Genomic DNA, 25936 nt, shown 5'->3' on the forward strand with positions numbered 1-25936 from the left:
AGATATGGCAGACCCTGTTAGTAGCTTTTCTAGTAGCCACCTGCCTCCACTTCTCTGCTTCTCTTCTGGTTGTTTCTAACTGAACTGTTTGGTATATGCCTTCCATGTGCTTCAGGAGAAGTAGTCCCATGTGAGGTAGGAAGGGAAAATTTCCAAGGTGGGAAAACTTTCTGGGGAATGATTGTGTAACTTCTAAAAAGAGGTATTTGGAAAGGCATAGCCCCTTTCTGATGTTAGCAGCTGTATTGGAACTGAGGAGAGTACAGTAACAGCAGAAAGGAATAAGAAACACGGTCTTTGTTGGCATCGTCAAACTTGTAATCTCCCTAATCCCAAACTTCTCATTCTCTAAGATCATTGCTCCCTTTTTGCATAAGGCAATTTTAGTCACATGTTGGCTACTTGAAGTCTGAGTATCCTAAGGCTCATAGCATGGAGAACCCACAGTTTGGGCTTATCTCACTTTTTCTGAAAGTTGACAAACTTGTAGAATCCCAATTCAATCCAGTCACGTAACTCCTCTTCCCAGTAAGTGCTGATATCCTTCACTTTTGTGGATCAGAAAACTGACACAGTCTTCCCTCACACTGCCCATGCTATTATTACTCTTCATCACCTGACCAGGTCTCAGCCTTCAAATGTTCATTATGTTATCCATTTGTCAAATCCATATATTGTGTATGCAAATTTATTAATATATTGAAAACTTTGAAAAACACTTACGTACTTACACTGGGCTAGCCTCTTCACATACCGCTTTCATATGACTCTTATAACAGCTCGGTGAGATGGAAATTAAAATCCTATTTTTACAAGCGAGAAAAAAAAAAAACTTCAGAGTGACTCACTCATTATTGCTTAGCTGGCAAATGGGAGTGTTGGGATTAAAATCATATCTGTTTGAGATGAAAGCCTACACTTTTTTGTACTCGGCATTTATTTGTAAGCATTGACTAAATGCAGATTGTGGGTCTGCATCATCTTTGTTTCTTATTTTCTTACATGTTTTTATCCTATATACGCGTTTTTCTCACTTCACCTTTTCACTCGCGATTGGGTGCACTCAAGAGGATTGTGAAAATTGCTAGATAGTTATTTTTAAAATAATAACTGTTTTGTCATAAAAGTTGTGTACTTATTGTAGGAAATTTGGAATGTACAAAGGCTGTAAAGAAAATTAAAGCCATTAATTATAAAAACAAAGATTTTTTTCCTTGTTCTTAAGCTATTCTTCTTCACACAATATTGGCAGCAGCCTGGAGGAAGGCGGCGAGTGCTTTCTCCCTGAGCTTCCTGTCGCATTGAGCACTGGGGGAGAGGAAAACAAAACACAGCCCAGGCTTCCCCTCGTCCTTGGCGCTCACTTGGGACCCACTTTCTCTCCTAAAGGATGCACAGCCCCACCCTCCCATAACAAACCTATGTGAATAACAGCATCACCCCCATCCCAGTATAACGATGCTTTACTCATGAGCAAAGAGACTTCTGGGGCCCTTGGTGCTCCAAACATCTGAATTAGAAATTGTCTCCCCCAACCCCATTCTCATGGGATTTGGTGGACTGACTGTCCTGCCCCTTCTGAGATGAAACTTCTCGACTTCAGGTATAGTCATCCTAGACACACATCCTGGTTTAAATCTGTTGTGGGATGTGGGTTCCCCAAGGGTCTGCTCCTTAACTCCATCTCTCCCCACTGAGCTTGTTCATTTAGATCTGTAAGTGGTGGCTCTAGGCTTGGCCCTGACTTGTCACTGTCCTCTGAAGGCCCAATTTGGCAAGATTTGAGGGTGGGGGCTCAGGAAAGGGCAACATGACTCAAAAACCACAAGTTCACCCAGAACAAAGAGTGATCAAGCAACTAGTGTATTGTGAGCTGTCAGGGAAAGAATCACGCCCCGCATGGGGATAAAAACCCAGCTGGCCTCTCTCTGAACTGGATGGCCATATTGGGATTATAGGGACTAAGCCTTAACAAAAGCCATGAGGGAAAGGATCACCTTTGTTCCAAGTCTCTAGAGAACAGAGTTGGGATCATGGACAGGCAAAATGAAGATGTAGGATCAGCCTGACATGAAGAAATTATCTCATGTTAACGATTCAACAAAGCCCAGCCATGGCACGATGCTGGGGTCCCCACCCCCAAGAACCCCATGGCCACTAACAAGATTGCTGAGAGAGAAGGTCCGTGTAGGGGTGTAGATGGGACTGGCCCAGTGGGCCCCAATCCTGGCCTGGCAGACAGATCATCTGCACTAGAAGCAAGCACTCTATCATACTTTTTGCAGGCCAACAGTTGGTATCCACCAGGCTAGGCAGCCTGTTAGAACCATTCCAAGTAGATACTGATTGATGGTGTTTTGGATCCGTTCTGCCTGTGACGGTGATACAGCTTTCTCCGGCTCAGCTCCAGGAAAACTTCAAAGGAAGCCACAGCTCGAACAGGTGAAGGAAAACCCATGAACACATCAGTCTTCCATGCTGAGCTTCTCCCCGAGAACCTGAACCTACAGAGAGGCCCACACACTTGTGGGTAAGAATGCCAGTGTGTGGGAGGCTGCAGGGGACAGAACGAGGTGCCAAGGATGGGGCACACACAAGGCTGACACGAAGTCTACGAATACATTAGTCAGTCACAGTGACAGTGCTAAACCAACAGCCAGTCTTCTAAAGAAGCTTATGTAATAGCTAAGCACAGGGAAATGGGAGTCGAATTACATATACCGTTTCTCCGGGTTTTTTTGGGAATGTGGTCCACTCCCTCCCTTTGCAGGGAGACAAATACTCCCTTTGCAGCTGGAGGGATCATTTTCCAAAGGAGGCCACCCGCCCTCCTGGGTTACACATTTAGTAAACGGGACAGTCATTCACATTGGCTAAGCCTGTGATCTGTAAGTGGTGGCCCTAGGCCTGTCTCCTCTGTCTCCCTCTCTGAGCATGACATCCTTGGCCCAACTTTGGTGTGCTGTGCCAGCTCGTAGTTTGTTTTGGCTACTTGGAGCACTGTGAGGGCAGGGGTTATGAGGCCATGTGTGATAACAGGAGGAATGAGTGTTAGATTGATTGGAACTGCCTACCACAGATAAAGGAATGGGAAGTGGCTGTGTGCACTCTATTCTACATCACGCTTACCTAAACTTGGATTTCAATACTTGCCTTTGCCCATTGTTCAAAATCCTCTAGTCTTAAACACAAACATCTAGAAATTTATTAGAGTGAGCGGAAGGGCCCCTCAAATCCTAGTATATCGGCCAAACAACAACCCAAAATCGTCATGGCCTCAATAGTAGATGTAGATTCAAGAATAGCTTAGGTTCTAATAGGAATTTCTCCAGTAACTTGCACTAGGGGGTAGAATGAAGAATTGTAGTCCATCCCCTTAAGTTAATTAGATCCAGGTTCTAAGAAGTTGCCATCTTTACTTGAGCCAACTCAAGCAAAGGAAGGCAGAGTAGGGAGATAAGCATTCTGGATGGGGTCCATTCTTGAAGGGGGAGGGACAAAGGCACTACAACCAGCTGCGGATCAGTCTTGTCCTTTCCAAGCATCTTGGACCCCACACCATTGCCAACATAAAGGTACCCCTAGCAAGCTATCTCTTCCCCTTTAGCCAGAGGTGTTCTTAGCCAATTAGGGAGTAGCTGGGATGGGAATTTTAAAAAGCTTTTCATATTGTTTGTTCGCTGATGTTTAGAGATTAATTCCAATGGAACAAGGACAATAAAAAGCACAGAATTAGACTCAAAGGAGAACGTCCTCCACCAGAGGAAGAAAGAATGAGGAAGAATTAGAACAACGCAGAGGATGGATACCAATTAACTGCACAGCCAATAAGTGGTGGAGCTGGGATTTGAACCCAGGTCTGCTTAATCCCAAAACCTATGTACATAAAAAAAGAAGAAGAAGGAACTAGGAAATACACACACACACACACACACACACACACACACACACACAACACATTAGTGCTTTAAAAGATCTGCCCCATGAAATGCAAGGAGATTTCAGAAAATCTACAATATTCATAATCAGGGAGATAAGAGGTCATTTTTTAAAACATTTTTTTATTGATTTCAGAGAGGAAGGGAGAGGGAGAAAGAAATAGAAAAATCAATGATGAAAGAGAATCATTGATCAACTGCCTCCTGCACACCCCACACTGGGGATCGAGCCCACAAACTGGGCATGTGCCCTGACTGGGAATCGAACCATGATCTCCTGGTTCATAGGTCAACACTCAACCACGGAGCCACGCCAGGTGAGCTAAGAGGACATTTTGACTAAGAAACCAGACAGATCAATTCGTAATTGAGCAAATACTTGTTGAAGTCAGTATAGAATAAAACATGTGCTTAATGAAACTAAAGATAAGCATCATAGAATCTATAAACACGTAAGTGAAATGAACCCAGAGATAAAGAAGGCAGGGTAATGGCAGCTTCTGTGCACAGCACAGCTTCTATGTGTCAAGCTCTTCACATGTAACATCTCTTGAAATCATTGCACCAACTCTGCGCTGTAGGTATTGCCCCCATTTCAAAGAGGAGAATGCTGATGCTCAGAGAGGTTAAGGGATTTGTAACTTGGGCTGACGTTCCAGTTGGTGGCGAGCCTCTCTTCTGATTGGTCTGTGCCTGGGCCGTGATGTTTAAGCATTTTTGAATAGCTCCCCTGCTTGAAAATAAACAAACAAACAAAATCGCCAGACAGGGAAGATAGCCCACAGGAGCACAACTGAGAGCAACAAGAGGAATCCTTGAAAGAGAATAAATGAAATCTATGCAGAGTGAAGATAATAGTGAAGCCATAACTTCCCCTACTACTGGAGCTGCCATCACCCTTTGGAGGCGTAAGCAGGAAATATCTGTATCTCATGCTAAATTTCCTAAAATCTGCCTTCCAAACCCCTGTGGGCTCAGCCCCCTATCACCAGTATCCTTTTCTTGGTGAGCACTTGCTCATTTTCTACTTCACCCAAACCAGATTCTTAACAGCAACTAGCCTCATAGCAGCAACTGTCCTCTGTGCTCTACTCTCTGAGTGATGAAACTGTCAGTAGACTAGGTCAGGAAGTTCCCAGATGCTCTGCATTTTGGTATGAATTTTCCACCCAATATGCAGTCTTTGAAGCCTCTGAGTACTGGATGTGTGACCTGCCAGGTCACCACACAGAGAAAAGCAAGCTGCAGTACACTGCCTTCACATTGCTTCGGTTCCTCCCCGCTGTGATCTCCAGCCGAAGTTCCTTCACTTTGATTCCCTCCTCTTGGATCCTCTGGATGTAAGAACTCCAAGCATACCTCTGCTTCCCCTCTGACCAGCTTTATTTCCATTGAACATGGTACATTCTGTGTAAGCCACAGAGTCAATCCCATGAAAGCACTGTTACCATCACAATTGAATTTATCTCATGTTGAAATCTCCGGTTCACTTTGTTAGCCACTTTGGTCTACACTCAGATATCTGGGTTCCTAATATTATTTCAATCATCTTACTCATCATTTTCTCCAGCAAATTACTGAACGTCCTCTCTATTTTATACCTTATGTTACCAATTAACTGGTTTCAGAAAATTTTCTCCCCTAATACACTTTCATTTTCAATTTAAAGCCACATTCATTAGTCAATAAATACTTACTGCCATCTACTATGTGCTAAGCAATAAAATGGGGGGCAGCTCTGAGGGTCTCCTTTTTTTAGTTATATATTCTTTTTAAAATTGATTGGGGTGACATTGGTCAACATGAACACAGGTTTCATGTGTGGGTTTCTATGTTACAAATATATATTCTTTTTTTCTTTTTTTAAAATTCTTTATTGTTTAAAGTATTACATATGTTTCATTTTTCCCCCATTGCTGAGGGTCTCTTAATGAGCAAAATTATTTGCCAGAAAGGTGCTGCTTCTTGTAATGGCAAAGTAGCTCTTAGAAGACTTCCCCTCCCCCATATAACTATTATAAACTCTGGAGAAAGAGGGAGAGAGAGAGAGAGAGAGAGAGAGAGAGAGAGAGAGAGAGAGGGAGAGAGATACGTTATTGAAAGGCATTAGATTTGTTCAGCAACAAACATACATAAACTGGAGGGGAGTCAACACTTGAAAGAAAGAAACAGCAATAGGTGATGTCCCTCTTTTTATAGCTTTTGACCCGAGGACAGGCCCAAGTCAATGTTGCACATGGACTACAATTTGAATAGAAATCTTTACTCTTAATTTTTGAGGAATTAGAGGACAGAGTTCAGGTAACTACAGCTGGAAAGTAAGGAGAGACATCCCAGAAAAGAGTCACAGAACAGTAGCCCCATATTCTGAGTATATATTCTGCCCAAATTTCCATGAATGATGCATGTATAGGGCAGGTTTCAAACAGCCCAACTAAGGCTAACAGAACTAAAGAAAGATTTCAGCTAATGCCCACTCAAAAGAAATTGAGTTTAGAATTTGAGTGTGGTAAAAAAAAAAAAATCATTACTGTTTTGAGAAATATAGAATCAAGCATCTCTTCAAGTCTCATTCACAATATTCAGGATGTAATACAAAATTACTAGGAAAAAAATGTTTTAAACAAACAGGAAAATGTGGCCCAAACTCAAGAAGGAAGATAATCAATAGAGATCTACCCCAAGAGGACCCAAGATGTTAGAGTTAACAGATAAGAATCTTAAAGTTGCTCAAGGGTGTAAAGGAAAATATGCTTGTAATAAATGAACAAACAGGAAATATCAGCCACTGCATAGAAACTACAAAAAGAACAAAAACTATTAATCAGATCGGCTAAATCCCCACCAACACCTTCCTTTGCACTGTGAGTTGTGCTTTTCACTAGGGACCATTACACAGTGCTAATATTGACTTCAATGGCTTTTTTTTTTTTTTTTAGCACCTTCCAAGTACAAGGTATTGGGCAAGTTTTGGAAAGCTAATATACAACACAAAATCTTAAGCTTTGGTCACAAAAAAACAAACAAACAGATCTTTTCATCTGACAGCATCTCTCTGTTATAGTAGATACACACACACACAAACACACACACACACACACACACACGGTACTTCTCCTGTCCTCCCTTCTCTTTCAGGTCTTAAATCAAGAAGAAGAAATTGAAGTCCTGCCATGGCCTCTTTCCAGCTCCCAGATCACTCCTGATGGAGCCATTTGCCCCAGAGAAAGCACAGAGAGGAATGAGGGTGAGGGGCAGGCTATCAGGTTTGATACACCCCACATTCTCCATCCACAGCAAAGGTGCCCTCCACTAGATGCTTAGACAGACCAATTCTGTAAAAACTCTAGGTACAGACATAAAAGGGAGTCAATGGCCACTGTAACATCTCTTTCATCCAGTTTCATTAACAGGTGTTTTGTTTTTTCAAAACCTGGTAAGAAAGGGATTCTCAAACTTGGCTACATGTTGGAAACACTGGAGATGCTGGGGACGTATATTAAGATCACAGAGCAAGACTACTGTATATCCACCAAAATGGCTCAAAAATGGTTTTACATCAGAAAACAGCAACTGTTGGCAAGACTTCTCATATACTGGGAATATAAATTGATACAACCACTTTTAGAACTTCTCAGCAATATCTTGTGAAGCTGAGCATACACACACCTTATAACCCAGCAATTTCATTCCTAGGAATGTATCCAACAGAAATTTCTATATACACTTTCCAAAGGCATTTACAAGAATTTAATAGCACTATTTATAACAGTCCCAAGGTATAAACTGTCCAAAATGCCCACCAACAGTAGTCTAGAAAAGAATTATGGTGTATTCACACAAGGGAACATTGTACAGAAATGAGAACGAGCAATATACAATTGAACTCTCACAAGGTTAACCAAAATAAGCCAAACACACACACATACAAATCCAAGATATATGATTCCGTTTATGTAAAACTCAGTAGCAAGCAAAACTAATCTATGTTATCACTCAGGATAGTGATTTTGGAGTGAGAGTAACTGGAAAATGACATAAGGGGTGCTTCTGGGGTCCTGGTAATATTTGTGTGTGTGTGTGTGTTTGTATTAGCAGGATATGGGTTACAGAGGCATGTTCAGTTTGTGAAAAATCCATCCTATATTTGTCTTACCTTAACTCATTAAAATTTTTTAAAATATTGATGCCTGGGTCCCACCTCCAGAGAGTCTAGTTTAATTGATCTGAGGTGCAGCCAGGCATTAACATTTTTAAAAGCTCCCCTGGTGGGTCTACTGTGCATCCAAGAACCACTGTGTTAGAACTTGGCAACCCTCCCTACTATTTCTTGGAGCAGAAAGTGCCGCTGCTTCTCTAGAAAGACTAACGCAGATGTTTTTTGCGGAACATAGGTAGCTCCAGGGGAGGTTAATAGGTTGTTTCATGGAAAAAGAAGTCCATCATCAAATATTTAATTTTTAAAAATTCTAATGATCAACTGCGTTTCTAGAGCTAAGTGCTTTATCTACACTATCTCATTTAATCCTCACAATGAGCCTGTGACAAAGGAACTATTAATCTCTATGTTACAGAAGGGTAAACCAAAACTCAGTGGGGTAATTCAAGGTCGTACAGCTAGTAAGCAAGCAGGGCTATGACTCAAATCCACATGGGCCTTGACACTGAAGCTCATGCTCCTTACCATTGTCCTAATTTGCCTCTCTGGGCAGTACTTGCTGTAGAACTAAACAGAGTTTTTACTAGGCTAAGGTGAGTGGTGGGCTCTACAGCATTCCCCACAGTGGTTTCTTCGTCTCCACCCCTTACCTTTCAACCCACCATCCACACCACTGGCACATTTTTTCATTCTGCAGCCAAGTCCGATTCTGTATTTCCATTGCAGGGAAGCATTTAATCTCTCTGTTGCCTATAGGGTCAAGTCTAAACTCCTCAGCCTAATGGTTCAGGCCAGCCAGTGCGTGGCTTTGACATTTTTAACTTTATCTCTGGCCATCCTAATGTCCCAAACTCACTACACTCTCAATTTCCCAGCTACACTGAACAGACTGATGGTCCCCACCATTTGCTGAGACCCTGCTATGTGTCAGGGTCTACACATAAATTCACTTTAATCTCCACAATGAGCCGTTTTAAACAGGTATCATTATCCCCGATGGATAGATTAGAAAGTGGGGGCTCATCTGGACATGCCCAATGTCATAACTCATAAGTGACAGAACTAGGACTTGAACCCAGATTTAGATTTGTCTGCTGCAAAGCCCAAGCTGGTTTCACCACAGCACACCCACCTCCTCACCTTCACTCATGCTGTTCCATGGAGTGGCAATACCCTTCTTTCTCTCCACCTGGCAATCTCTTCTCTGTTCTTCGAGAGCTGGAGCAAGTGCTATAATAATCCTATCTATCATCTCTTAAGTGCTTTCCAGGCACCATGTTCAGCACTTGACTTGCCTTGTCTCATTTACACAGTGTCTCAATGCTCTTTTTATTCCCTCTGAATTGTTCTTCATCTGCCCTGTGCCAAATGGGTTTCTTTCTCCTCTCTAGTTCCAAGGCATGTGACCACATCTCTATTGTGGCGCTCAGCAATCTTAAGTAATTGTTAGTTTCCAATCTGCCTCTTCCATTGGACTAGGTGCTCTTGAATGGCAAGGCATATACATCATTCACCTATACATCCTGCTAGAGAGCCATCCAGCATATGGTAGGTGTTTCAAAAAGGAGAGGGTTGTCAGAAGGTAGAAGACCATGAGACTGAAAATTCACAGATTTTTCCATTAGTTCTGTCATGGGGAGTGGTCCTTGGGTTTGGAACCAGAGCTGTGGCATCAGACAGACAAAATGGACCTGGCTGCTGGGGGAAGAGGTCACACTGAGGGCCAGACCCAGGACACACCTCACCTGGCTCCCACCTTGCCTTCCATGAAAGGATGGGATGGGATTGCCCCTGGCTTCACGGTCTCTCCAACTCTGAATGCTTTGTAATTGGCTCCACACATCCCTGCTTAGGTGATTTGTTATAAGACAATGATTAGGATCAGTCCACAGCACTGTGTCAGAAATTCTCAACTGCTTCTTGCCTTGTGCTGTTCTTAAGATACCCCAGTGAATGAAGATCTCCAGGACAGGTGGCCCAAAGAAAATGAATATCTAAGGTGTGGCTCCCCAAAGGTGAGTAGATTAGCTGATCATACCCTTTCTAAATAGATCTATTCTTTTTTAGTTGGAGGCCCCTTTACAAGAAAAGAGCCCTCTTTGATGCTCACTCATCGAATTGAACACCCTTTCAGTGTACCTTGTCTACAGTGGGTGCTGTTCAGAGCACACCGCCTTGTGACCAGGATAGCAGCCTGTTCATGCCACAAACGTCCAAACTCTATGAGCTCCAAGGCTGTCAGTTTTTAAAGCCAGTCCCTGCTCCTTTGCGCTCACTCTTACTGGACTAACATGCATTTGCCCAGGTATGAGTGATCAGTAAGCACTCCCAGTGGCAAACTCAGCTGGGTTTCTGCACAGCCTCCTTCCAACAAACCCCTTTAGGAAACAGGGGAGCCACCAAAGAGACTATTTCAAAATTAGTTGTCCCTTCCCAACTGCCCACCTCTTCTGCTGCCCCCACTAGAGGTCAGCTGCGTGATTTTTTGGCTTCTAATCAAGTCCTTTTCTTTTGAGGATTTTAAGTCCCACCCTACCCCCATCATAACATATATTGTATTTTAAGAATTCATTTGTGATATTCATGAAGATAGAGTTTCTCAGACAAAAAGTTAGGTTCTTTATGCATTCCTTTAGCACGTTTGAACCACACTATCTCTTTTTTTGTTGTTGCTGATCCTCACCTGAGGGTATCTTTCTATTGGTTTTTAGAGAGTGGAAGGGATGGGGAGAGAGAAACATCGATGTGAGAGAGACACATTGATTGGTTGCCTCCTACAAACCCCATGACCAGGGCCGGGGATAGAGCCTGAAACTGAGGTACATGCCCTTGACGGAACCTTTCCATCTGTGGGTCAACGCTCTATCCACTGAGCCAAACCGGTTAGGGCTTCTCTTATTTTTCATTGCCCAAGTCTTTGATTACTCCAAGAGACAGGGATCAGTGTGAGGGCAGAAACTGGTTTAATATAATTTTATGTCTTTCATTTCAAGCATAAAGCCAGGTAAAATGTAGATCTTAAATATGTAACTATCTTTATAGAGGCCCAATCTAAGGAGTCAAAATTTGAATTACTGTGGAACCTGACTCAGAAACATGTTTTCCATTTTATTCTATCAGACTGGCAAAACTTAAAGTTACTTAATACTCAGTGTTGGAAAGGGGGATGTATTCCCACATACTGTTGAGGGAATAGAAATTGGTTTGGCCTCTTGGGAAGAAAATTTGACAATGTCTGTCATCGTTCAAATTGCAGGAAGTTTTCCTTATAGATAAAATCATGCCAGTGTACAAAGACAGACACTGTACAAGCAAGGATGCTGTCGCATCCTACATTTGTAGCAGGAAAAAACTGGAAACAATCTCAACTGTCAGCAAGGAAGTAGAAATAAATTATGGTAAATTTTTATTGCTGGAATAGCATGTAGCCTTAAAGGCTGAGGCATATCTCTGTGTGTTGACATGTGCTAAGATAAATTAGCTGAAAAAAAGGAAGTTTTAGAAGAGTGGTCTATAGATGTGTTAAAAAGAAAAAAAAGAATAAACATGTAAATGAATATGGGTCTGTCTATGTATAAGAAATTTATGGAAAGGTACATAAAACATTCAGGAATTTCTTCTCGGGGGGGATGAGTGGCTGGGGGTAATATTTGGGGAAATATCACTTTCCATTTTCCACATTTTCATACTGTTTAAATTTTAATAATGTATTTGTATTCTTTTATAATTAAAAAGCATAAAATACAGCAATAAGAAAACAAAAGCTGGGTTTTATATGTTAAAAAAAAACACTAATGAAAATCTGGAGGCAATTGTCCCTATTTCTTTAAAAGGCAAGAGGCGATGTCTACAAGGTGACCTTTGCTCTCTGCCCAGTCCGTGGGACTGTCCATGATGACTACACAGTTCCAGAGGGACATGGAGACGGCGACAGTCACCGAGAAGGGCCAGAGCCCTGCAGAGGGTAGGTATGAGAATGTGTGCCTTCTACTTGCACTTGGACCACAGGAAATGAAGCCAGTTCTGACTGAGACTCTGAACCATCCTAGGAGCCAAGAAATTCTGAGAACTCGTCAGTGTGGCACAAACACTAGGGCCTCTACTCAGTGCCAAGAAGCAAAGGCTAGAGATGCCTAGGTATGTAATGACACACGTGATGTGGGTGAACAAAACAACGGCCCAGCCAGCAGGGACATCAGCGGCACAGGGCTCTGCTCACCTGTCCTCTCTGCTCTGAAGCCATCTGTGACTCCCAGGGGCGGACTTTGCTGATACTAACGTAATAATAATAGTTGAGATGTACATCCCACGTGCCAAGCAGAGGCTAAACGGTCAATCATATCATCTCATGATACTATTATTGCTATGTTACACAGCGAGAATCTGAGGGTTCCTGAAGGTAAGCAAGTAACTTGCTCAAGGTTGTAGTAAGTGGTGGAGGCAGAAACCAAACCCGGGTCTGACTCCAGAGCCAGTCAAGGTCACTGCTAGCCTTCCCTCATTTGGGGAAGAACTAAAAAAGGGCAGTCCCTCAGAGTAGAGACACGGAGAGCCACAGCATTTCATCCAAAGAAAAGCCAGAGACTGTAATGATCGCATGCAAGGGCTTTGAAGCCAGATGATCTGGGTTCAAAGCCTTGCTCTGCCACGTACTGGCTGTGTGGCCTGCGGAAAGTCATTGAACCTCTCTGTGCCTCACTTTCTTCTGCAGCACAATCAGTAATGATGCCACCCCTGAGAGTTGCTAGGAGGACTAAAGAGCTAAAAAGACAGTGATCAGCTCATAATAAGCACCAAATGTTAATGATTATTATTCATATTTTTAAAAAATATATGCCCTTTCTCCCAGGCAGATGAAAGTCTGCAGGCTGCAGAGTCTGGCAGGTGGAGCAGACTAGGTTTCAGCCCCTCCCTCAGTCAGGCGCCATCAGGGAGTATATGACTCTACAACCTTACACCAGTCCTGCTGAGCAATTACCTCCCATGCACTGCCAGTTCTTCCTCCTGGCTACCCCTCTCCCAGCCTGGCACACTTTTAAAAAATATAGATTTTTTTTCCCAGGGCCCCATTCTGGCCGGTTCTAATCCAGGTGGGCTGGGCTAAGGCCCAAAAGCTGCCCCCCAGCCCCCCAAAAAATAAAATAAAATAAAATAATTAATTAATTTAATTTAATTTAATTTAAAAAAATAAAAAGCCCCAGGTGACCTAGAAAGAGTATGTCCCGAAGCATTAGACGCCCCTCACACTTTGCTCTGGCTGGTTCAGTTGCTCCTTGAGAGCCGGCAGCCATCCTTTCACACTTGGTCCCAGGTCTGGGCCCTGGACAAGGCGTGCAGTAAATACGTGACTCGGCAAGCCAGCCAGCAGAGCAGGTGGCTGTGCACGCAGGCACGACAGGCTGGGTTTGCTTTTGCGCTTGAATGGGTTGCACCAGGGACCCCTCACCTTGGGATTCCCCAGACCCTTGCTACTCAAAGTGCAGTGGACAGATCAGCCAAAGGGCTTCCCCTGGGAGCTTGTTAGAAATTCAGGCCCTCAGTCCCCAAACCTACTGAATCAGAGTCTGCTTCTCACAGGAACCCCAAGATGATTCATGAGCAAGTTTGAGACATCTACCTGAGATCCCTTCCCCCGTCAGAATAAACTCTGACCAATGTGCACCTCTAACCCGTCCAAATGCCCTTTGGAGATAATCTTTTCCTTCAAACTCCCAGAGAGTCCAAGAATGACACAGCCTGATCCTTTCAATAGCCCAGATCCCATCTCAGCAGCCAGCCTGGGGCTCACGGTGAACCTTTGCTTTAATCAGTTATTTATGTCAAGGCCCACATTAAAATACACCTTCCTAATACATTGAAAGGGAGACAACAACTGCAGCCTTTACAATTCCGGGGTGTAAAGCATTCCCTTCTTTAGCACAGAGTCGTGACTCCTGCTTCCCTGGCCAAAGCCATCCAAAGACATCAGATGGCCCAAAGAAAACAAGCAACGTCTTCCCATTGGCCAAGCTTTAAATGATTGGGCAGATTTCACACTGGAGCTCGACCTCATTAATCCAAGGCCTATCACAGTGCTGTAAATGTCAGTGGAAAATAGCCATTCAGCGGGTTTCCTTCATTCCACTAGAAAGGGAAAAAACAGGAAGCTGACAGCAGCTGCGCCCCAACTTGGCAGATCCCAAGGGCCCAGCTGACAGGGCGTTCCTTGTCAGCACCTATGTTCCCCTGCCCCGGCCTGCTTGTCCAGATGAAGGTGGGCCCTGTATCTACATGAGCAAAACGCAGTGGTGATTGCGATTCAGATCATTCAGGCCCCCCAAGCACCTGCTTGTGAAGGAAAACAGCGTGAATTTCTTTGGCCTGAATTTCCAATTGGCTGATCATTATTCAGATCCATCTAAACCTCTTCTTTCCATTCAAAGTGTCCTGTAAGCCAAACCTCTGGACTCCAGGGGACATAAGGTGTTCCAAGACCTCATTCATCTCTTTAATGCATATTGATTGTTTCCTGTGTGCCAGGCATCATGCTGGGCAACCAGGGACACAGAGATGAATGAATTAGACACAGTCACCGCCCTTATGGGGTTTATAGTCCAGTCTAAGCTTTCTCAGCCTTGGCACTATTGGCATTTGGGATCATATAATTCTTTGTTGTGGGGGCTATCCTAGGCGCTGTAGGATATTGGCAGCATTCCTGGCCTCAACCCACTAGATGCCATAGCACCCCTCCCCAGTGGTGACAACCAAAAGTGTCTCCAGATATTGTTACATTCCCCCTGGGGAGCCAAACTGCCCCTAGTTGAGAACCACTGGCGTAGTGGTTGAGACAGACGAAAAGAGTAATGACCACAAATAACTGCCTAATCACAGTTTTGATAAGTACCATGGAGGAAAATATTGTGGGTACTACACCAATATTATCTACAACTTGGAAGCCAGGCATTTTTGTGTGTGTGGTGTAATTACAAATCCTTACGATAACTCTGAATGATCTCTATATAATATATGGTCTATATGATCTGTATTCCAGATGAAGAAACTGAGGCTCAAGGGGATGAAGAAATTGTCCAAGGTCAAAAGCCAGTGGAAGGCAGGGTCAGGATTTGAACCTTGGCCTTAAACTCTGTCTCTCATGGAAAAGGAGAAGGGTATGTGGTTACATGATACTCTGACCAGCCATCCTAAAAGGCTCATTCCTTCCTGGGGTCACTGTGGAGCTCAACCACCTGCTACATTAATCAAGCTACAAACTGCCTACGTCAAGGCATGTTTGTGGGACATTATTGGGCCGAGGAATGCGGCCTGAACTCTGAGACACCCAAGAACACCTCCCCCTTGCCAAGGGCCTGCAATAGGACCTTACCAAAAGTCAGCGCTGGGGGAGCATGGGGCAGACCCCGTTCCCAGATAACCAGAGCACAACCCATGGAGACCCATCTTCTAGGTGCCTACTGCCCAACACCCAAGGAAGCATACACGGTGAAAAACCCCAGACATTCTACAATCAGCTTTAGGTATTTATAAGGAGCATAGGTTGGTGGCTCAGGATAGCACATAACAACTTTGGAGACCCCCCCCAGATATGAATTCCTACCACATATAAGCTGCATGCCTTTTGCAAATCACCTCATCCTTTGTGCCTCAGTTTCCCCCCTCTGTGCAATGGGGGATAAATGGTTCCACTTCAATGAGTTGTTGTGAGGATTCAACGGCAATGCAAGCAAAGATTTTGGACAATGACCACCAACCAGAAAAGCACTTGGTACAATATTCTGATCAATAAAGAAGCTGGATCATGACACTTTCTCTACCCCCAGCCCCTTCCTTCAAATAAGAAAGTGAGTCCCAGGAAGACAGAAACAGGTACAGGAGTATCTCATCTCAGGAAGCATCTCAGGAAGAAGGAGGGGACCTCTGTGCTTCCTGGGTAGAAGGAAGAGGAAGGGACAGTTAATATATTAGCAAATGAGCACAGCACAGCCCTTCCTCCCAGGCAGAAGTTAATCCTAGACTCTCTTGGGCTGCAGGGTATCTGCTTTGGGTCAGCGAGTGTTTAATCATTCGAACCCCTTGGCAGGACAGCCTCTGCCTACCGCCCTGGCTCTGCCTGCTGCCCCTGCCTCCATGTGCTCCAGTGGTAACTCCCCACTGCTCGCAAAGATAGTAAGCCTCCGTGCCTTTGCACAAGCTGTTCTCTCCGCTCAGGCTGCCTACCCCTCGATTACCCACCACCGGGAAAACTGTCTCTGAAGGGCTCAAGTGGGTTCCCACAGCAAACTTTGCCCACCTGTTATTGGTCATCACAGACTAATAATAACAGCAACTAACATTTGCAATCATGATTAACATCTAGAACAGTGGTTCTCAACCTTCTGGCCCTTTATTTTATTTTTATTTTTATTTTTTATTTTTTTTTACCTTCTGGCCCTTTAAATAGAGTTCCTTATGTTGTGACCCAACCATAAAATTATTTTCGTTGCTACTTCATAACTGTAATGTTGCTACTGTTATGAATCGTAATGTAAATATCTGATATGCAGGATGGTCTTAGGCGACCCCTGTGAAAGGGTCATTCGACCCCCAAAGGGGTCGCGACCCACAGGTTGAGAACCACTGATCTAGAAGGCCCTGAGCTACATTTCTTATCCTATGGTCTCCCTTTTCTCCTCACATCACCACCCTTAGGTAGGTACCTTATCTTTTTTTAATATATTTTATTGATTTTTTACAGAGAGGAAGGGAGAGGAATAGAGAGTTAGAAACATCGATGAGAGAGAAACATCGATCAGCTGCCTCCTGCATACTCCCTACTGGGTATGTGCCCGCAACCAAGGTACATGCCCTTGACCGGAATCAAACCTGGGACCCTTGAGTCCGCAGGCTGACGCTCTATCCACTGAGCCAAACCGGTTAGGGCAGGTACCTTATCTTTTGAGAGGTCAGACATCTGTCCATCACCACCCAGCTACAAGATGGCAGAGTCAGGAATGAAACCTGTAGGCTGGCCTGAGCCTACCTGTTCACCCATCGCTCTAGTCTTCAATCCTCTTCCTGCTGGTGGAACTGGTATCCCTTGCTATCTGTTGGGGACAGTGGCCTCATTATCTATTTCCAGGCCTGCCTCTCCCTCATAGAGAAAGAACCCTGAGAGCTGCCTTATTCATCTTAAAATCTCTTGCTAAGCACAAGATCTAGAAGGAAGTAAACATCTGTTGAATAAATCAATGAATCCTGAAAAAAAATGGCAGCCAGGTGAGAAAGGCTCAGTCACAGACTTCCTGGGGACAGGCCCATGCCATCCTGATAACTAGAGGCAGAAGAGGTCTCACTGCCCCAGACCGGAGGCAGTGGGAGCCCAGTGCACGACAGGAAACAGTGGTGAGGTGACAAGAAGCACTTCCTGCATTCCTGCTCACACCAGGTGCTGTACTAAGCACTTTCTGGGTGTTATGGTCTCACAGAATCCTCACAACCCCATGAAGTCAGCATTATGATTCCTCCCATTTAACAGATGAGAAAATCAGGCCTGAGAGAGAGTAAATAATTTACCCAAGGTCACAGAGCTTTTTAGAGCTACAATGTGTGCCTATTGGTGCGCAAGACCCGGGAGAACGCCCCCACCCCAGCCAGGTCCCTTGCTCTTCATACTTTGTAGCTTTCTGTAGGCGGCAGGCTTGTCCAAGCCCTCCGTATAGCCCAGTCTCTAAGATGTGCTCGGGAGAAAGAAGGTCGCCTGGAAGAATGCCAGCTGGGACCCACTATACATCAAGTCCTCGGAGAGTGAGGTTGGGTGGGGGTCCTGAGGGTCCAAGCACAGCACATGAATCCAGGCACGTGCCTTCTGCGACCTACAAAACTAGGCTGGCTGCAGCCTCTGGGGGTCAGAGAAAGCTCACTCTGGATGATGGAGCAGGTTTTAAGAGGAACCTGGGGCCCTAGTTTCCAAAGAGTCCTAAGAGGCTCTGCAGGGAGGTCTGGCCTTGGGGGAAAACCCACCTCCCTGTGTCAGCAACCTCTGAGCCCTGTGGCTCAGGCTCCCAAACAGACTTAACTAGATTAGAGTTTAACTCCCATCTAGCATCAATTACCCGAGACATGGAGGCTGAGCATGCATTGGCCTTGCCTGCCATGTCCTTCCATGCCAGGGAAGATTCAGAGAGCACCAGGGGCAAGGAGCCACATAGGAGTCACAGGAATGTCCCAGAGAGGGGAACGCAAAGAGGGGTTGGAAGGGTCAAGTGGTCTTCCTGTAGGAATAGTCCAGAGGCTGGGAAGAGCCAGGACCAGGGAGGGGTCGGGAAGGTTCCAGGGTTGGGGACACTGCTGGGTAGACTCCATTTGACAGCAAGGTGCAAAGTTGAACATCCAGAGTGGCCTGGTTGACCTCTGACCCAGGGGGTGGGAGAGAAGGGGCTGGGGATTTGTGTGGGATGGCTGCCTCCTGAGAGGACTCAGGAGCGCCCACCAGCTGCCTGCAAGCTGCCTCTTTATGACAAAGCAAGGGAGGGAGATGTGGAAACTCCCAGCCCCTGCAGAACCACCCACCGAGGCTCCACTTCTGCTCCTGCCTAAAAGGAGAGACACGCCCCGCTCAAAACCAGTAGGAAAGGCGCCAGCATTTACTTAGGAGCACTCCTGCCATGCTCCATTGCACCAAGCACTTCCACGGGGCCTCTCACCCATCCCCCAAAGGCAGGTTCTTACCCCCATTTCCCAGAGGCAACTGAGGCTCCCGAGAGGCCAAGTGCCTCACCCTCGGGCAGACAAGACAGCTCGTCACCCGCGGAGTTAAAAAGCTTTATTACCAGCCTAGGAGGGAGTCTCCCAGACGGAGGGGTTTTCTCGCTGCTGCACCAGCCGCAGGAAATGGCAGGGCACACGGGGAAGTACCCCGCGGGCCCAGGCGGCTAACGGCAGGCCCCTTCCCGGGAAAGCGCTGGGGGAGAGGGCGCCTGGTACCTCTGGGCCCGGGTCCTCCACAGAGGGCGATTCAGAGGCGGCACCTGGTGCCCGGGGCCGCGGGGAGCTGGTGGGCTTTTCTGAAGGCGAGAACAGGGGCCCATTATGTGGACTCCAATCACATGGGCGCGCAAGCGGCTCGGCTTTCGGTTCTGAGAAGCGCTTATGCAGCCGCGTCTCTCTCCCTCCGCGCCCGAGGTGCCCGGGAGCGCCGGGTCCCAGGCTCCCCGGAGGCCAGATTCGGAGCTCACCGAGGCTCAGTTATCCGCCCGGGGCTGGGCGCTGCATCATCAGCATCTCCAGTGTGGCTGGGCCCGGGCTGGGGGAGGAGGAGCAGGGAAGGAAGGAGTCTGCATCAGGGAAGGAAGCGGCAGCGAGCGCCTCCCCTCCCTGCTCTCCACTTGGGGATGTCTGGCAGCTCAACCTGGGCGCTCCAGGTGACCTTGGGGAGACCCCCCTGCGCGACCTCTCGGAGGCGGGCTGCACAGTGTCAGCCCATCCTAGGCGCTCGGGGATGCTCCTCCGGCGGAGTCGAAGCGCGGGACTCAGGGGGGAGAGCAGCGCGCCAGGCGCGAGGACCCAGAAGCCAGGGCACTGGGGCCCTTTGGAGAGGCCGGGCGCGCCTCTCCCCGGGCAGAACCACGCGCGGGGTCTCCCCGGCCGGCAGGCTGGGTCAGCGGGATCCCGCGGCGGGGTGGGGCGGCACGTGGGGTCGCCTGCCCCTGGGGACCTTTCCCGCCTGAGCAAGAGCGCTCCCTGCGCCTGGCCGCTGCCTGCGGGGACCAAGCGCCGCCACGCGAGGGGGCGGCGCCCCCATGCCGGGCCCGAGCCTGGGCTCCGGGCTGTTTGGTGCTGGTTGTAGCTCCCGGTTACCGGTATTGAGCTCCCCGGCAGACAGCGACCCGAGAGTCCAGAACCAGCCTAAAGCCCCCTGCCCGCTCCACCATCGGGCCACGGCGACCCCAGCCGACAACCTGCCAATGCGCCGCCCCCCCCCCCCCTCCACCCCGGCCTCGTCTTGGCGCGCAAGACCCGAGAGAACGCCCCCACCCCAGCCGGCCTCCTTGGCCTCGCGCTCCCCGTCCCCGCCTTTCCAGCGTCCCTCTCCTCCCCCCTCCCCGACCCCCCAATTATCTTAAGCCGCCGGCCCTTGGCCAGAGCGCCACTCACACCCCCAGCCAGGCTGTCAGAGGCCGGGACCACCGCCCCGCCGCCACCCTCAACCCTCGCCCGCGGGGTCAGCCCACAGAACGCGGCAGGGAGGCGGCGCCGCTGGGAACTCACCCGCTCTCCCGAGCCCTGCTCGGGCGGCTCCCGCCCCGGCTCCGTCGGTCGGTCCCCGAGCCGCGGCTGCCCGAGAGGCGACTGAAGCCGGCGCTGCTCCCCGGGAGGCTCCGCGCCGCCCTCGCTCCGCCCCCAAGGCGGAGCCTGAGCTCCCGAGCGGGTGGGCGCTCTCCGCCCCTCCTGCCCGGACCGGCTGCCCCGGGAGCGCACGGGGCCAGGCGCCCTAAGGTGGGGGCCCCTCCTCACAGCAGCTGGAAATGCAAGGCAGTTGGGACGCAGCCAGGCTTTGGAGGAGTTTTCCTTAGGGTGGCCCCCCTGCCCCGCCGCCGCCGCCGCCGCCGTTTTTGGAAGGGAAGCCCAGGACTGGATCCTCGCTCCCATTTGACGGAGGGCACCGGGAAGCCCAGGGAGGAGCCCGGGGTCACCCAGAATCAGTGCAGAGCCAGGCATTCGAGTCCCTACCTTGAGGGCTGCGCAGCCTGAGTCGGAGGCTTCCTAGGACGTCGAGGAGACCGGCCAGGCCTTGTCGTGGGGACTGGTCTGTGGGGGCAGGTCCCCCAACTGGGGGCGGAGAGCAGGAGCTAGACAGGGGAGCGCTGCGGGCCCGGGGCCTGCGACGGGGACTCGCACCGTTTCCTCTTTCTGGGAAAAAGGAGGTGAAGCGCCGGAGGAAGGAAGTGGTCGTACCTCCGCTGACGTCCGCCACGATCTAGAAAGGGGCTGCCTCTCGGAGATTTCATGCTAAAAACGAAAAGGAAAACACCTGGTGACTTCTTGTCACCAAATCTAAGCCTCTTTCCTGGGCCGAAAGCTCTGAGCACCATCTTTTCTTTGCAAGACAAAGGATTTAACTACCTTAAGGTTGCTGTAGGGAGGGCCTGTCACTCCCACCCCCTCAGGAAGAGGAGAGAAAGTTAAACAAAGGGGGCAGGGGAGCATCCCAAAACATTCTCTGGAATCCACACTCCCTGAACACTGGCTTTCCAACAATAGAGTTCTCTTCTCCACAAAGGGCCTTGTTTCCTGAGCTTGCTCAGCCTCCAGATTAGAGCCCTAGGGCCAGCCAGCCGGTGCAGACAAGGTTTAAATTTGGAGGGTTTGGGGATGGTACCCGGTGCATTCAGTCCCCAGCGGTCTTGTGTGAAGAACTCCCCTGGGTCATTACTAACTAGCAATGTACTTCTGAGGCTAACGGTATAACCTGAGTTTAGGGATTTTCTCTTTGCTAAGGAAACTCAGTAACCTTTCAGGGGGGAGTGAAAACCTCTGCATTGGGTTTATTCTGGCGCCCCCAAGTCCTCTAAAAGCACCACCCACTCCCCCCTGACCTCTCTCAGTTCAGTAATAATCCAGTTGTGAATGACACTGTTTCAGTAAGAGCAATCAGAAAGCAGGGCAGGTAGGGAGGACTTAAAGTGATGTTAACTCAAGGGAATCCTGGTTCTCCCAGAATGTTTCCATTGATTTGTCACAAAGAGCTGTAGGCTGACAGGGTGGGAATCATCTCTTCAAGGCAGAACTTGGAGTCTGTGTCCCTGAAATGAACCTTTGAGAATGGGCCCAAATCCCTGTGCTGTGCTGCCCATTCATACCACTGACAATGTTTGATACCAGAAACTCAAGTATTCTCAGAATAAGGCGAAGGACTCACACTTCCTGGTTTCAAAACTTACTGTAGTAATCAAACAAGTATGATGCGCTTGTAAGGACAGACACATAGATCAGCGGGATAAAACTGAGAGTCCAGATATATACTCTTACATTTACAACCAATTGATTTTCAACAAGAATGACAAGTCAATGTAGTGGGAAAAGAACAGTGTTTTCAACAAATGGTGCTGGGACAACTAGATTCCCACATACAAAAGAGTGAAGTTGGCCCTAGCCGGTTTGGCTCAGTGGATAGAGCACGGATCAAAAGGTCCCAGGTCCAATTCTGGTCAAGGGCATGTACCTTGGTCTCAGGCTCCTCCCCAGCCCAGGCCCTGGTTGGGGAACTTGCAGGAGGCAACCAATCAATGATTCTCTCTCATCATTGATGTTTCTCTCTCTCCTTCTCCCTTCCTCTCTGAAATCAATAAAAATATATTTTAAAAAATAAAATAAAATCTGGAACATTGTTATTTATAATTATAGAATTAAATATCTATATAACTTTAGGTCAACCAATCAACTGCAATTTAAGGGCTCATAGTTACATATAAAGTATATGGAAGGTAGAATTTGGGTGAATTACACATGGTGTCTTAAAAAATGTATGCACTCTTTGAATAATTATTAATTCCAATTGGTTAAATCTGAAAAGAAAGAAATATCAATTGAGCTATCAGCTGTAAAGTAAGTATGCATTTTGGGGAGACACCTATATAGTTGCTATGATGCAAGGCAAGGACTCTAGAATAAGGAAGGCCTAGAGACTCCTGAGTCTGTAAAATTAAAAAATTAAAAATAAAATGAGCTAATCCAGCTCAAAGGGATTTATTTAATCCACTGGTTTCAATGCCAGCCAGTGGACAAGTTCATTCAACTAATAGCCCAAGGCCTGGCCGAGGCTAAGGTGGCTGATGCTGCTGGTGAAGATGTTGGCTCCAGGCCAGGCCCAAGCAACAGAGGTGCAGGAAGTGCAGCAGGGCCTGGAGGGCACAAGTAAAAATGAGCCAAGTTGGAGAAAGAAACCCTGGGTAAGAGTCCTGGCTCTGCCATGAACCTGCTGGCCAGTCATTTCCCCTTCCAGAGTGTCCGTTTCCTGGTCTATAAAACTCCGATTGTACAATACTTGCATGTGTTTTTGTGTGCATTTTTCCCACGTCCTCACACTTTTTAGGGAAGTGACCTCTTTTCAACCTCTTTTGTAAGCTCCCTGAAGAGCACAGGCTGGGCTGTTTGCACACAGTGGGGGGCCCATCAGTGGTGTGGAGGGAGCACCAGATGTTCCTGGCTGGCAGGTGAGCTCAGGCCTGTGATGCTGTGAGTTTAATGGCAACCAGGTGGGGGCAGATGAATTTTCATTTTTATATTTGGTTTAGAAAGAACCCTCCTAGCCCTGTGGCTCTCAATGTTGGCAGTACATTGGTATCACAAAGGGACCTTTTAAAAGTGTTGTTGCCCAGGCTCTACCCCAGACCATATGAATTAAATTCTGGACATGGGGTTTGTACTTTTAAACACACATGCACACACACAGATAATAATAATCTATAATAATAAAAGCATAATATGCTAATTAGACTGGACAGTCGAACGACCTTCCGAATGTCCTTCCGAACGACTTTCCGGATGAAGCCGGGCTGTGAGGGCCGAGCCCCTTGCCCAAATTTCGTGCATTGGGCCTCTAGTCTATAATAATAAAAGGGTAATATGCTAATTAGACTGGATGTCATTCCAGACGTCCTTCTGGACGAAGCCGGGGCCGGAGTGCAAGAGGGAAGCCAGTCCTGGTAGCCGGGAGAAGGAAGGCCTACTCTTGCATGAATTTCATGCATCAGGCCTCTAGTAATAATAATAATAAAACACTTCCCAGAAAAAAAAACACTTCCCACGTGAGTTAAAAATGCAATGAGCAGCAAGGCTGAGGATCACCAACTAGGTCTGTGTTTCTCAAACTTTGGGAACTTTGCAAAAAATGCTGCTTCTTAGGCCTATTCTTTGTACTCCTTTCTCACTCCTTGGTGTGGTATGGGGCCTAGGGATATGCATTTTAACTGATTCTAATGAGTCTTAGTTAATGCCTCCAGCTGCCCTGATAGCAATACCTTGTTACCTGACTTAAACAGAGTTTCCCATATTCCTTAAGTAGAAGAGTCGCCTGGGGCACTTATTGATAAATGCAGATTCCATTTTGCAATCCCCAATACATATAATAATCAATTGAGGAAGCAACAGTCCTCAACAGATGCTGAAGCCACTGAGGGAGAGGTTTGGGGTAACAAGTAGTCACATGGTTCAAAACATCACAACACAGATTATTTACTGACTGAAAAGGGAGAAAGACACTTTTACAATCGAGAGACCCAGCAGTCTCCACCAGAATCGAGTGATCAAACCACGTCCCCAAGAGTGGGCCAGCTGACGCTGTGGCTTCTGTGTGACACAGTATGATGGACTCAACATCTCCTACGTCTTATTCTTGCCAAAAATACTTAACCTGATTTTAATCATGAGGAAAATTTAGACAGATCTAGAATGTGGGGCACTCCACAAACCTTAAGGCAGGAGCTATTCTAGATTAGAAGGAGTAAGGGATACATATCCTTGATTGGATCCTGAGTTGGAAAGTAAATGTTGCTTGGATGCTGGGTGACATTATTGAATTAATGTTAATATTCGGAGACATGACGATGGTAATGTGCTTATGGAGGAAAAGGCCCTTCTCTTATTCCTAGGAATGCATGCTGAAGGGAGGGCAATGAAAGGAGAAAGAAAAGCATAAATTGCCAAAATGCTAACAATCAATGAATATAAGTGAAGGGTATCCAAGTGTTCCTTGTACTTTTCTTTCAATTTTTCCAGGGATTGATATTTTTTCAAAATAAAAAATGCAGCTTCATCTTGGAGATTCTGATTCAGTGGACCTAGAGTGAGGCTCGGGATCTGTGTTTTTATTTTCTCATTTTAAAAAAATATATATTTTATTGATTTTTTACAGAGAGAAAGGGAGAGGGACAGAGAGTTAGAAACATCAATGAGAGAGAAGCATTGATCAGCTGCCTCCTGCACACCCCCCACTGGGGATGTGCCTGCAACCAAGGTACATGCCCTTGACCAGAATCAAACCTGGGATCCTTCAGTCCCCAGGCCGATGCTCTATCCACTGAGCCAAACCAGCTAGGGCTTATTTTCTCATTTTTTTAAAATTGATTTTAGATAGAGAGGATAGGAGAAGGAGAGAGAGAAACATTGATCTGTTGCCTCCCACATGCATCCTGACTAGGATCAATCCCACAAGCTGGGTATGTGCCCTGACCAGGAATCAAACCTGAAACCTTATGGTGTATGAGACTATGTTCCAGCCAACTGAGCCACCCAGCCAGGGCAAGGGATCTGTATTTTTTAAGGAATACCAGGTGGATTTTATCTGGTTCAAGGCTTACATCCCTAGAGGTCCCACAGCAACCTGCCCTGCTGGCTGCCTTTCGGTTTCTCAGACGCCTGCCAGGTACCACTATCTCTCTGCACATCCTGTTCCCTCAGCCTGCTCTGCTGTTCCCTCCTCTGCTTAACCCCCACCCTTTTTTCAGGTCTCAGCCCGAATGTCACTTCTTCAGGGAAGGCTTCCGACAAGCACCTCATCCAATACTCCCTTCCCCCACTGGCTCTCACAGCCCCAGGGACCACAGCTGTAATTTCCATATACTAGTAGTTGTGAATTTTGGATTAATGTCTGCTTCTACCATTACACAGCGTTATGGCTGAGCTGTGTCCCCCCCGTCTCTATCCCAATTCGTAGGTTGCAATCCTAACCCCAGTGCCTCAGAATATGACTCCATTTAGAACTAGGGGCTTTAAAGAGGTAAGGTCAAGTCAGTTCATATAGGTGAGGTGGGCTCTCTTCCAGTATGACTGGTGTCCTTACAAGAGGAGGAGATTTGAGACAGAG

At 47.0% G+C, this 25936-nt stretch overlaps 1 protein-coding gene across 1 annotated transcript in view; it reads right to left on the minus strand.

Moving 5' to 3' along the window:
- The window catches only part of PPP1R16B (protein phosphatase 1 regulatory subunit 16B), a 100495-nt gene extending 80082 nt beyond the window's left edge, over positions 1-20413 (minus strand). Inside the window, exon 1 of the mRNA XM_070420977.1 lies at positions 20341-20413. The gene's annotated coding sequence lies outside the window, so the exon portion shown is untranslated. The remainder of the gene's footprint in view (positions 1-20340) is intronic.
- Positions 20414-25936: the final 5523 nt, after the last annotated feature.

Source organism: Myotis yumanensis, unplaced genomic scaffold, assembly GCF_028538775.1.
Source record: "Myotis yumanensis isolate MYYU_CA2020_CCGP unplaced genomic scaffold, mMyoYum1.0.hap1 SCAF_7, whole genome shotgun sequence".
Lineage (NCBI taxonomy): Eukaryota > Metazoa > Chordata > Mammalia > Chiroptera > Vespertilionidae > Myotis > Myotis yumanensis.